Below are 12,724 nucleotides of genomic sequence, written 5' to 3' on the forward strand. Positions count from 1 at the left end.
GCAGAACTGTAGTGGAATATACCTAGAAGGATTTTGTTTCCCTGAAACTTCCAGGTCATGCTGGCAAACCCGAAAGCCTCAAATATTTATTTGGGACTAGATTTTGCTGGTTCCAAAGGGGTGCTGTAGAGGGCTCTGGAGTAGGACAGGGATGCTGAGCAGGTCTGATGATAGGGCTGGTGCCCAACATGGCAGTGGAAAGACTGGCTGCCCTCCTGACTTGGCTCTGCCTCAGGAGCACAAAAGAGCCTGCACAAATTTAGGAACAAGCCTCCAAGCTTCTTCAAGTTCACTCATTTAAAAAGCTAACCAAACTAAAAATAAAATAAAGCCCAGACAAATGAACAAAAAGGCAAGACAAATGCTCAAAGAAAATGAAAGAAATAAAGGGTTTTTTTTAAAACTATATCCTTGTTACCTTTATTTCTCCTCAAGGAAGTGATATTTCTTGAACATCAAGATCCTCCTTCCTTAATAAGGTAAAACATCAGATTATGAAGAACATTTTTTAATGAGAATTCAGGGACATTTCTGGGTTGGTTGAGAAGTATGAAAGTATTTAACCTCAGTTCAATGGACTGCCCTTTATTAACATTTTTCTTCTACTGCTACTCACACAAGTGCCCTTTCACAAGCCCTGTCTCAACCATTTGGTACTTATAACTTGGTTTTAGCCAGAGGGTGCATTGCAGAATACAAATCAATCATTGACTTTATTTCTTGTGACTAAAGGATTTCATAGACAGTATCTTTGTGGACAGAGCTACCTCTAAGAAAATAGGGCTTAATGATTAAAATGTGTCCATTTTTCTCCCCATTCAGCAGTAGAAGCTACCAGAAGAAGCCCCCAGAAGCCCGTTCAGTGAGTGACATGGCATTGACAGTGAGCACACCTCAGCTCAACTGAGCACATGCATATGTAAACAACGCTGCTATCAAACACAGTACCTTGTCAAAGATTAAACGTGTCTTTAGGGAGTGGGCATGGTGCCATGCCTACACCTTAGCAATGGAGGCCAAGTGGCAGGACAGCTGGGTTCCCCATCAGTTTGTCACAAACCTGTCTTGGAAATGTCCTCCTGGAAACATGAGAGAGTACCCGTTGTGGGTTCCTGTCCATTGGTTGCTCAGGGTGAGCTGCCAGCACACCACACATTGCCAATGCTAGCAGTGCTTTTGTCAGGTGGACACTTGCCCACTAGGAAATGGATTGAAGCCACCCATGTACTTTAAATGTGCCATTGTCAGAGCTCCAAGTGCTAACAAGAGTTAATTACATCAAGCCTGGTCTGGAGTCTTGTAAGAACTATATTCGTGCTACCCACTGTTACTTTTGAGTTGCTCTGCCCTAGCTCTCAATATATAATGTTTGTAGTAAATCTTAATGCAAGAGGAATATATTTGTATTTATATGTTGCACAAAGAAAACAAAGCCACAGTGAGAGCAGAGGCTGGCAACACTATTTGTGTTTCAACTTAGGAAATTAAGGTGAAGTCTATGAAAAAAGCTAGTGAAATTTTGTTATTCATGTGGCAATGCAAAGACTTATCCCAGAGACTCATCCCAGAGACTCACATTCAGTTAAGTGCATTTAACTGGTTTCCCAACTGTTGCAGAGTGGAGAGCGAATACCTGGTGCACCTGTAATGTTTTGGAGATCCTTGTGAAAATTTCATCTCAATAATTTTGACAGGACATGAATTCTCAGGCACAGTGATGAGAAATTCTACAACCCGGTGGACACACACTAAACCCCTTGCTCAGCCATGGGGCACAGAAGAACTTTCTGAAATAAAAGGCTTTTCTTACAGGGCTCTTCCCTTGCCAATCTCCCGATGCCAACATTCAGTAATGTCCCAGTGCAGACGCACTGTACCTGGTACATTTGGATGCATGGCCAGTGCTCACCCTGCTTGGGCACACCAGAAATACTTAACAGCAGCCAAGAAAAAAAAAGAAGAAAGAATGTCCATTAGGAGACACATTGTGAGAGTCACAGATTCCCAGAGAGCAGCACCAAGTTTTGAGGTTGAATCCTTGGGTTTCTATCTCATGTCTTATTTTACAGACCCCAGCAGAGACAGATTTGCAACACTTGGCAGCGTACAAGTCAGTAGATTCCTAAACTTCTTGATGCCAGTGTGAGTTTTGTTCCTTGCATTTCTGGAGCCAAGTTTTAATTCTGTTTTAGTACTGGTTAACTGAGGTTCACAAGGTAATATCTATTGTTAATAAAGGTAGAGCACTGGCCTCTGTTTTTCTAGGCATTTCAGTGATACATCTCATGACGTCAAAGCATTATAGCAGGAACTTAAGATTTAGGCCTTGCAGACTTGAAGAAATGCAGTGGGAACAAATGCAGCAACAAGCACAGCTTATGAGAAATGCAAAGCAGGTTAGCAACAACTGTCTTTATCAGAAGAGAAGACCCATCGGAAAGCATGTGTGAATATCAGCTGTCAGAGCTGAAGATAATCTTGCAGTCTTGAGTATGTACAATACTCAGCTAAAAAAAATTTTAGCATGACATAAAAAAGCTAGGAGGGGGGTTTGTTAATTTACTTTGTTGTTTTCAGTTACTAATCTGAACTACATCATTCATTTTTTTAGTAGTCATGTGGTCTGTTGGGCAGTTCTTCCTAAACTTTAGGGTAGTGTACAGTGAATCAAGACACACACACACACACACACACACACACACACACATATATGCACCCCCAAACCATGCAAAAACCCGCAAAGAAAATTTGAAGTAAATATGTCAAGAAAAAAACTGGCTTCACCTCCACCATTCAATCTTCCATTACTGTGTCTTAAATGATACAAAAAGCAACTCACAAACTGTGGTTCTTAGAGCCAGCAAAATGCTTCCTGCAAGCATTTTTGAGAATTTTTTTTCACTTAAGGATTCTCTCATTTCAGCAGTAAAAAGAAAGGTTGGATTGCTTTTGCCGTTCATGTATGACATTATTCCACAGCTCACAACTAGCTGCATGCAGACTTTAGTCAATGTATGAGGAGGTGTTCATTACCTCAATGCAAAAGTTTAAGCAATCACAACTTAGCAGAATCTCTTAGCCCAGGTCTCATTAGCCTGGGAGTTCCAATTCCCCTAGAAGCACCTTGTTGAAGCAGACAGCTTGCCTCTTCCAGCACATCAGCTCTTCCTTTGTAGGAAGGATGTTACAGGGGAGTGATTAGATGGAGGAGGATTTTTCAGTTACGAAAAGAGCTGGCAGAGGGGGATGTTACAGTAGAATATAAAATCATGAATGGCACATGGAAGGTGAATAAGGAACTGCTGTTTCATTTGCTGTCCCTAGTTATTGCATGAGAGAGAAGCAAGTAGTATGTTCACAAGAAACAGCAAGTGTTTGGTGGCACTCCTTCACAGACTGGAGCAAGTTGTGAAACTTCTTGCCACAGGATTTTGTGAGTGCCAGAAGTTTGCACAGATGCAAAAAGGGACTAGATAAAGTAGTGAAATTAAAAACATTTTAAAAAATAGTTTACTGTTAAATCTCCATGTACTGTTCTGGCTTGGAAAGACTGGAGCAGCTGGAAACTGAGTGAATAAATTTGGGATATATAAATGCCATGATACATTTGCCCTGCTCTTGTGCCCTTATCTGGGCACCTGGTATAGCAAGACCTCAGACCTTTGGCCTGACCTTGCTAGACTGGTCTCATGTTTGCATCTCTGCCTGGTTTGTGCTTATCTGCAGAACTGCTGGTAAACTTCTGTACAGCTTCTCCCAAAATGTCTTTTAAGAGCTTAAAGTATCATGAACTTTTACTTGGCAATTTGTGCAGATTTTCTGAACTTTAGAAGAAGCTATAAGTTATGACATTTGCTGAGAAACACAGTTCATAAGACACAGAGTCAAGCAGGCAGGCCTAAGTCTTGTCTGTGTGTATGTTTGTGTGTGCACCCGCGAGACGGAGAGGGAGATGGAGAGAAAATATGTGTATGTGACAGTAACTTTGTGTATAAACCAGATATTTTCCATGACATATGTTGATGAATTGAATTCTGTTAATTTATAAACTATTCAGAGCTGGTAGAATTTTTTTGTAGTGTTTCATGGCCAAATTCTGTGAAAGGACTGGGAAAAATCTGTTCCAATTTATTTCAGTCTCTGCAGTGATTTTCTAACGAACTGTGTGTGAATTATTATATTTTGATCTCTATACGGAGCACTGAGCACTCTGGCCCCAGCCCAGCAAAACAGTTAAAGGAAATGTCCTACTGAATTCACAAAGACTGTTTGCATTCTTAAAGTTAAGCATGTGCTTAAGGGCTTTGCTAGATCATAACCAAAGATCTCTGGAGCTGTTGGCAAGGCTGACACCACAGAGAATAGAAAAGGAAAACAGCAAGAAAGATGTCAATAGGTATATTGACATGAATTTGGAATGGTGCTTAGCATTTGAGCGAATTAAGAAAAAAGAGATCTAAAAAGCTCAAGAAAAGTATTTGAGAGAGTGTGTTGCCTTTTTAAAAAGACACCTCTTTCTTACAGCTATACATCAATCACCGACTTTCAAAGGAAACATTGCAACGTATGTTGCACCATTCTCATTGTATTATTTTGCTATGGGAAACACTGCAGCAATTTTTAGCATACAGGTTATTAATCTCATTTTGGTTCTAAAACACGTGCAGAAATAAATCCTCACTGAATGGGCATCTCTAGAGATCATCATCTCAGAGTGGGAGCGGCTACAGCAGGTTGCCCAGGGGGTTGGCTGTTTCCATGGATGAAGATGTCACAGTTTCTCTTGGCAACTTGTTCCACTGTCTGACCACCCTCACCAACAGTTTGTATCTTCTTCCAGTTGTACGAAGCTCCAGTAAGTGGTCTTATAAATGTTTAGACCTTCTTCCTATGCACATGCTCTGCTTTACAAAAACAAGGTTCCAAGACTTCAAAAGGACTAGTGTAAAATAGATGTAAGTGTATGTTTTCAGGACCTTAGGTGGCAAGTCCAAGTAAATTGGTCAAAGTTGTAATATAAATGGAAGAAAAATCAAATGATGTTTTACTGCAGTATTCACAATTTCCTTACACAGGTATCACAATATATGTGCACATTTTTTTTCTCTGTGAAAATCAGAGGATTATTGTTCTTAATCCTGGGACAGAATTGAAAATTTTCCATTTTAAACTGAGGTACTTGAGGGCTTTCAAAGACTCAGTTTCATTTTGCCCCTCACCCCCTCACCTCCCTCCCACCCTTAAATTTAAGTGCTTTCTCTCACTGATTTCCATAACAGCCATAGTTTCACTGTTTCATTTCAAAAGTGCAAAGCTCCAATGCTAGTATAGTGTATAGGGATAAGACTGAACCCTTGGAAAACAGCAAAACGCATGAAGGCAAAGGTGCATGATAAAACGATTTATCTGTGGCTTTGCAGTTATTACACAGATAACATTTTGATATGTGTATTATGTTTAGTAACTCAGTATCTATGTGTGCAATACATAATTTTTTACTTAGTAGTTTATCTTCCAAAACTGTATTGCATTTTTGAATGAGTCAGCTGGTTACACTGACTCCTGCAATTTGTGAAGCAAATGCATTTATGTATTATGACACGAAATGTGCTTCATTCATTTCTGCGCCTCTGTTTATTTATGATAATACTTCACAGGAGATGAGTGAATATTCTATAATACCTTTCAAGAGGTCAATGTAGCCTTAACCACAGTGTCTTCACTCTGCATTGACTAGTAAATCTTTGCAGAAGGAAGAGGTGCCTGGGGTTTGTATGCTCACCATGACCTGCGTGGATTAACAAAGAGCAAAGGTTCCAGTGAACGTGTAGGTACAAACATACATTTACAGGAACCTCCTGGGCACGCTGAAAACTCATCTGTTTCACTCAAGGTTTTGAAAAGATGGAGTGGAGGATAAAAAGAGTGGTAAACGAATAGAAAAAGAGGACTGTTAACTTCTACTTTGCTGGCCTTACTAGTAAAAGAGGCATTGCTTTTGTTTAGTTAGCATGAAGCTGCTGCGGGGTATTTGCATCCTTCCCTAAAATAAGGCATCTAGAAATTGAATGAAAAAAATCATTATTTTGGTTCTGTGTGGATTTAAAGACAGAAAACAATTGATCTACCCTCAGGTCCAGAGCTACCTAAAGAAGGAAAACAAATACTGTCTGTATTGTAAGTAAGTGGCTACAATATGATTTTAAAATGAAATTAGGCCAACAACACTTGACACCGTCTTTCTTTCTCTGCTGGTGCCAACTTTTCAAAAGATTTCAAGCACCCAAAATCTATCCCATCTTTTCAGGTGCTACCAGAGCTGCTATGGCCATCCATCTCAGCAGCCATGCTGCTCCAGTGTTTTGGTGGGATCAAACAGCACGGTAGAGGAGCATGGACTTCCAGTGGATGACTGACTTAGAGGGTTTTCCTGGCACCAGCTCTCCTTCCTGTCCATCATGTCCCTTGCATTAGGCTCAGAGCTTCTTTGAAACAGCCCACCACAGGGTAGAAAACTCAACTGGCAAAAAATATGAATAGTGTTCCAGTGGTTGAGTGAGGCTGAACTGCCTGACTGAAGAGTGAGAAGGGAGGGGGAAGAAAGAAGAGAGCAGCAAGCCACTATGTTAGAGCCACTTTCTCTTGAAGTCTTATCCTAAGAAAAAAACTCTAGGTAAGTATACCCGCAGGCAATGAAACTCAGGTCTGTTTTTCTCAAGTGCTCAATGCTTCTGCTAACTCCCATGGCGACACCTTAACAGTCAGATTCTCAAAAGGACTTAGTCTTCAGTGAGCACCCAGGGTGCTGAGGCCTTTAAAATTTCTGCTCTCTTCCTTTGCTGCCTACTTGGGAAATGAGCTTTTTGTAAAATTCTGGCTTTACTCAATAAGTAAAGCTTCTTAGTTAACTGCACTAGCTGGGGGAAAGACATGGATCTTTAATACACTCTAGTAGTATTTGCTAGAGCAGTCCAGGTTGATTATAAAGTGTCTCTGCATGAAGGAGGCTGGTGCCTGTACATTTCCCTCCAAAGCCAATGCAGAGTGTGGGGCATGGTATGCCCTGAGATGATGGGTCAGTCTCCAGACCATGGCCAGGACACAGACCTCTTCTCTGAAAATCATTTCTTTCTCTCTTCAAATATCAGTGCTTCAGGCTGGGTAAGCTCATCAAAACTGTATTATGATTTTTGATAAAATTTTACTATGCTTGAACCCCAGAAGATGTAAAGACACTCTGACCAAGGACTCCAGGAAGTGATGAAATCTGCAAAACATTTACTACCTGTGTGCTTTACCCTTGGATTTTGCCAAGGTGTTTAACTCTGCTTTATGGACTCCCCATTAAACTTATCTATCTCATTGTAAAACAGTGTTTCTTTAGGGAGGGGAAAACGTTTCAACCTTAAACAATTTAAATCAAAATCCCTGTGGATTTTTACACACTGGGAAGTGGCACCAGTTTGTTCTAAATAAACTGATGATGTGAAAGCAGGTACAGCAGCCTTGGGGGTCTGGCACACCCCAGTCTCACTGGCATAGCCTTGGCTGAGGAAGGCTTCACCATTCCTACCTCCATTCTCAACAGTTGGCAGACAGGGAAATGTGCCAAGGCCTCAGCCACTCAAGTGTAAAATCTGGCATATCATCACAAAAGTTTGAGAAAGGTACTGGAATATGAATTGGGGTAACTGGAGGTAGGATGTTAACTCTGTCACTTCGCTGCTTTGACATATTCTGACAAAACCTTGACAGGGAGACCTTTCAGTGTGGTTTAGCTGAGGAAAGAGCATCCATACAGGCAGCTGTGTTTCGTGGGTAAGGAGTCCTCCTCTGGCAGGGTGAGGACTTTGGGGTGCTACAGCCTCTGCACCCCTCCCCTTGCACCCAGCCACCACAGGCTCCACACTTTCTCCTCTCTGTCATTTTTGGCAGCTGGACAGAGAGAGAAGAGCATGTAGGTGAAACGGCAGTGACACAACAAGTTGAGGCTTGGCCTTCAGTACTTGCCTCTGGGAAGTGGTACAGTGGTGCCATCTCCTTGTGGCTTCATTTTCTCTCTGCCTCCATGCAGTCCATGTCCTCCTTTTCCTTGCTCATTAACACTCTCTGACTTAGTAATGAGCATTAAAATGTAATTTAGAGCAGACAAAAGAAGAGCATACAGGACAGTGGGAGGAGTGGGACAGGGAAAAGAAAGTACTGCTCAGCTGACCTCTTTGGCCCCACAAGCTGCTCCTGGACAGCTGACACTTCAAGTTTGGAATGACATTCAGAGCTTCACAAGCAGCTTCATGCTTAGGCAGGGAGCCTGGCTGCTGGCTGCAGCTCCAAATCTTGCCCTTGGGGGTGAGAAGCAGAGGCTGCCCCCATCACCTCCAGTTTTGACCTACCAAGTCTGTCGGCCATAGGGCAGGTTTTCCAGACTGGTGGGGTGGTCCCCATGCAGCTGTCCTTGCTGAGTTGTGGCACCCAGCCCTCCCTGCTCCAGGGCTGATTCTGCAGCCAAAAGCACTACAAAATGCATACACATCCTCAATTTTGCATGAAAAAACCCAGTGTTGTGAAACTACCTCTCCAAAATAGGATCCAATAGCTCCGTTTGCATGGCCTCAGGCTGATGCTGACTGGGCCATAAATATCTCACAGCCTAACCCATGGGCATGCTGGAGCCTGTTTTGGGGAGGAGGGGTATGTCTTCATTCCAGGCATTGCAAACCAGTACAGATTCCCCGCTATCTAAACTTGCTGCTCCCTTCCTACTGTTAATTTGTTCCTTCCTGTAGCTGATTTGTACCTCTATTTTCCTGCTGTCTTTAACGTTAATTCATTGTGTTTTGTGTGTTTTGAGTGGTGTTTAAAGACTGATTCCTGGTCTGGCATTAGCTAGTGAATATCCAAATGGGATAGCTGATCTTTCCTTCAAGGCTTCAGGGGTCTGGGTTTGAAAAATTAGCTCATTAGCTGGTTTGGGTTTTTTTTTTCCCTTGGAAATCATGGAGGATAATGCAATATGGTCACAGCACTTGTGGATGGATATCCCTGTCTGAGGGAAAATAGGGACAAAAAGGAGACTTCTGATCTCAACTTTCCATTGAGAAAGATTCAGCAAAGATGCATGATTAGAGCACTTAACTGGAGCAGCATTTTTGAGCTCTAGTTAAGAATATTTTTGACATATTATTTCAATATAGTTAACCAAGCCTAAGCTGTGTCAAGAAAATGGAATGAAAAAGGTAAGTGTAAAATGGGAATGAAGGCAGCTTGAAGAGCATGACAGGGAAGCAGGCTGAGGTGACACGTAAGCCCAGAGTCTGTCCAGGTGGTGACCACCGATGCCTGGATCAGGGGACAGGACACAATTAAAAATCTTCCAGTGGATCCTTTATGAGAAGGTGTGAGTGAGAGACAATAGAATTTCCTGACCGCACTGATTCCTGTGAACCTGTGTGGTCTTAAGCTCATTTATATGGAACACTGCAAGCAACATAACCTGAATTAATGCTATGAGACAGAAATGAAGCCACTAATGGACAAAAGGAAGCATGAGTCTAATGGTTCAAACGCAGAGCTGGGGAGTCAGGAGACCAGAGCAGTTTTACCTGATTTAGCTACTGACTCATCTTGAGAGACCGTGAGGAATTCACTTGTATCAATACTGCTACTGCTTTTGGTTGGGGTCCATTTTTTCTGAAGTTATGGCCATCTTGGACACTCTGCCCCGAGCTCCTGCAAGACACGGCTGCCTCATCTGGAGGCTATGAGCATTCACTCGTTGATGCTTGTGCAGCCCTATGAACCTCTCAGGGGAAAGGGCATAATATAATAATTTAAATAATTTACTTTAAGCCTTGGCTCAAGGGACAGTATGGCTATTAAGTAATGGCTTTTGTAATCTAGAAAGCCTTTCCTGCCCTTCCCTGAGATGAATCCTGTATTTAACACTTCACCTGGCAAAGCACAGAACAATTTTCCCCCACTTACCTTAACAAGGCAAGCCTTTTACTCACCACACCACAGGCGGGCTGGCCACTTTGATTGAGATGGCCCTACAAGGGCTGTACAAAGGATGATTCAGGAAAAGTTTTGCTACTCCTGAGAGTCTCCATCAGGCAATTCTGTGGTATCCAGATATTGACACTGGTAGCCAGCTTGAGGTTCCTGCCTGCCCATCAGGGCTTCTGTTGCAACAAACACGAGGTCACACATAGTCATATGTTAAAGGCTTAATTACAAACGAACTGTCAGCTTCTGCAAACTGGTTTTTAGGTAATGCTGTGGAGGATCACTGGACTTCCAGGGGTGAGTTGGGTGGATTTGAGGCTCTAACTTCAAAAAAGGCTGTGTTTAGAGACAGGTTTGGTGCCTGTCATGTTGTCACGAGTGCCACTAAGAGCACTTGGCTAGCTTCAAAATAGAGAGGTATTTATACAGGCAGACAGCTTATATAGTGGTTCATGGGAAAAAAAATATAACCAAACCCCAAAACCATAAAAGGTAAACAAAAAAACCCCCAAACCTGAAGTGTGTCTTTGTGGAGAAACAATTTGCTTTCAGAGCTAGGGTGAAAAAGGGTTCTGACCCAAAGATACCTAATGAAAAATTTCTCGTGAGGCAAGTTTGCAAGGTATGTGTTGTTGAAAGCAACCAAGATGACTGAAGCCATGAACTCTGTCCTGCCTGCATTTTCCAGTGATGGGCATAGTCTGGGATGTGCTTTGGAGGGAATTTATCCTCACCATGGATGAGTGCAGCCCCATCTTATGTCTTTCTCCACAGAACTGGGTGCTGATTCCTGTATGAGGGGGCAATGAATGAAGTATATCCCATGTCAGGCATGATCTGGCATGGCACTCCCTATATTTTTCCTCAAGCAAAACTTCCACTGACATCAGTAGAAGTTTGATTCCAGAGGAAGCTGAATTTCTACTTAGTTAATCTTGTTCAAGCCTTTCTGTGTGAAAACAGGGGACTGATACAGCCTCTCCACCTTGGGAATCAGATCTCCTCACACCACAGCTGAACTTGCCTCAAGGTCTACTGTGGAAAAGCTGAGCAAGTCTGAGCCATTTTCACAATGTTGGTGAAGTTTCACAGCCTCAAGCAGTCATTATTGCACTGGGTCATACCCCTGAGGTAAATTATTAATAATAATAATATGTTATTTTTGTTAAACCTGACGTCTCCTTTCATCTCAGCCCCATGCTTATCATGAGCTCTGCAACAACAAAAAAAGAAAGTTTTATCTCCACATTTCCATCCCTTCGTCTCATCATGCTGTGTCTGCTTTGGGGAGTGAAGAGTAATCTGTGGAAAGCTTTCATGCTCTCAAACCTACCAAAACATGCAATATTAATTGGGATTATTAATTGTATTTACTGCACTAGCAAGTCTAACCTTGTTAAAGGCCAGTGTGAAGATGTGGGATCATTTCTGTCATTTGGAACATCCTGCATGCTACCTCCTCTCAGAAATCAAAAGGAAAATTACCTCACTTTTATTAATCATCCTTTTTCTTACAAGATTTTGCCTTTTGTTTAGCTGCACTTCACAAGGAGAAGGTGTGTTTTCTGTGCTGCTTTGAGATCTTGGCAGTTAATGGAACTCTTTGATTTTTAAATAAGAGTTATTCCTCTGAGTGTACAGTATAAACCTAACAGGCAAGGGACTGTGCCTTTAAGTTCATCAGTTTTCCCAGTGCTGTACTGGAAGGATTGGACTGAAACTTTAAACATTTCTAGCCATACCTAGCATATGTATAATTTATAAGCCACACACCGTTTTCTGTCAAATAGGCGATTGATCTGACTCGGATCTCGTTAATTATCCTCCACATACATTATACGTTAACAGATCTTCAGTATACTGTGTATCAATATTAATAAGATTATAAAACACTATTGATAATTAGGAAGAGAAAGAGACCAGGCCTTTGATTCACTCTGTTACTAACGCCCCTGCATCTCTAGATTAAAAAGAGACCACTTTTCGTTTAATAATATCAGATCAGTACATCCATCTTCTAAAAGGCTTTATTAAGAGAAAGCTAAGATTTGCATCCCTATGCAAGGGGCTATTTGAAATTGATTATGGAGGCATCATTGATGTGTGAGAAATTTGTTTCTCTGTCTTGTCTAAAGGGGGACCTAATAGGTGGGAGGGATTTAAGGTGGAGCACTGCACTCTTGGATCTTTGATCAGGAAATTTATATTTTTCTTTGTCAGGCTATATTTGGCAAGCCAGATTGTCTTGTTTCAGATGAAATTAAATGGGATGTCACATTACTTCCTTTAAAAAATAACAACATCTATGTTATCACACTCCAAAAGAGAACAGTGGAGTTAAATAACAACATTTATCTGTAAATTATTTGGGCCTGATTATTTTTTTTTATTACTTTTTACAATTTTTCCTTTATTTTTTCTTTTTTTCTTTTCTTTTTTTTTCTTTAGGCTCTGACCTGCCTTTTAGGTTTCCATTAAGCTCATTTGTAACAAGCAAACTAGAACAACGAGCTGCTAGTGAGGGCTCTGAAACACTCCATATCCAAGTTGAATCAGGCAAATTTTACCTTCTTAGAAATTTCATATTAAAGGGGAGGACAAATCATTGAAGGATGATAGGGCAACAGAATAAATTCAGGTTGCCACATGACTGGTCCTCCACTGGGATGCTGCAATAGCACCTTACTAGCTCAGGAACTAACACTATGGCCAAGTCCCC

The sequence above is a fragment of the Pithys albifrons genome, chromosome 9 (assembly GCF_047495875.1).
Source record: "Pithys albifrons albifrons isolate INPA30051 chromosome 9, PitAlb_v1, whole genome shotgun sequence".
Classification (NCBI taxonomy): Eukaryota; Metazoa; Chordata; class Aves; order Passeriformes; family Thamnophilidae; genus Pithys; species Pithys albifrons.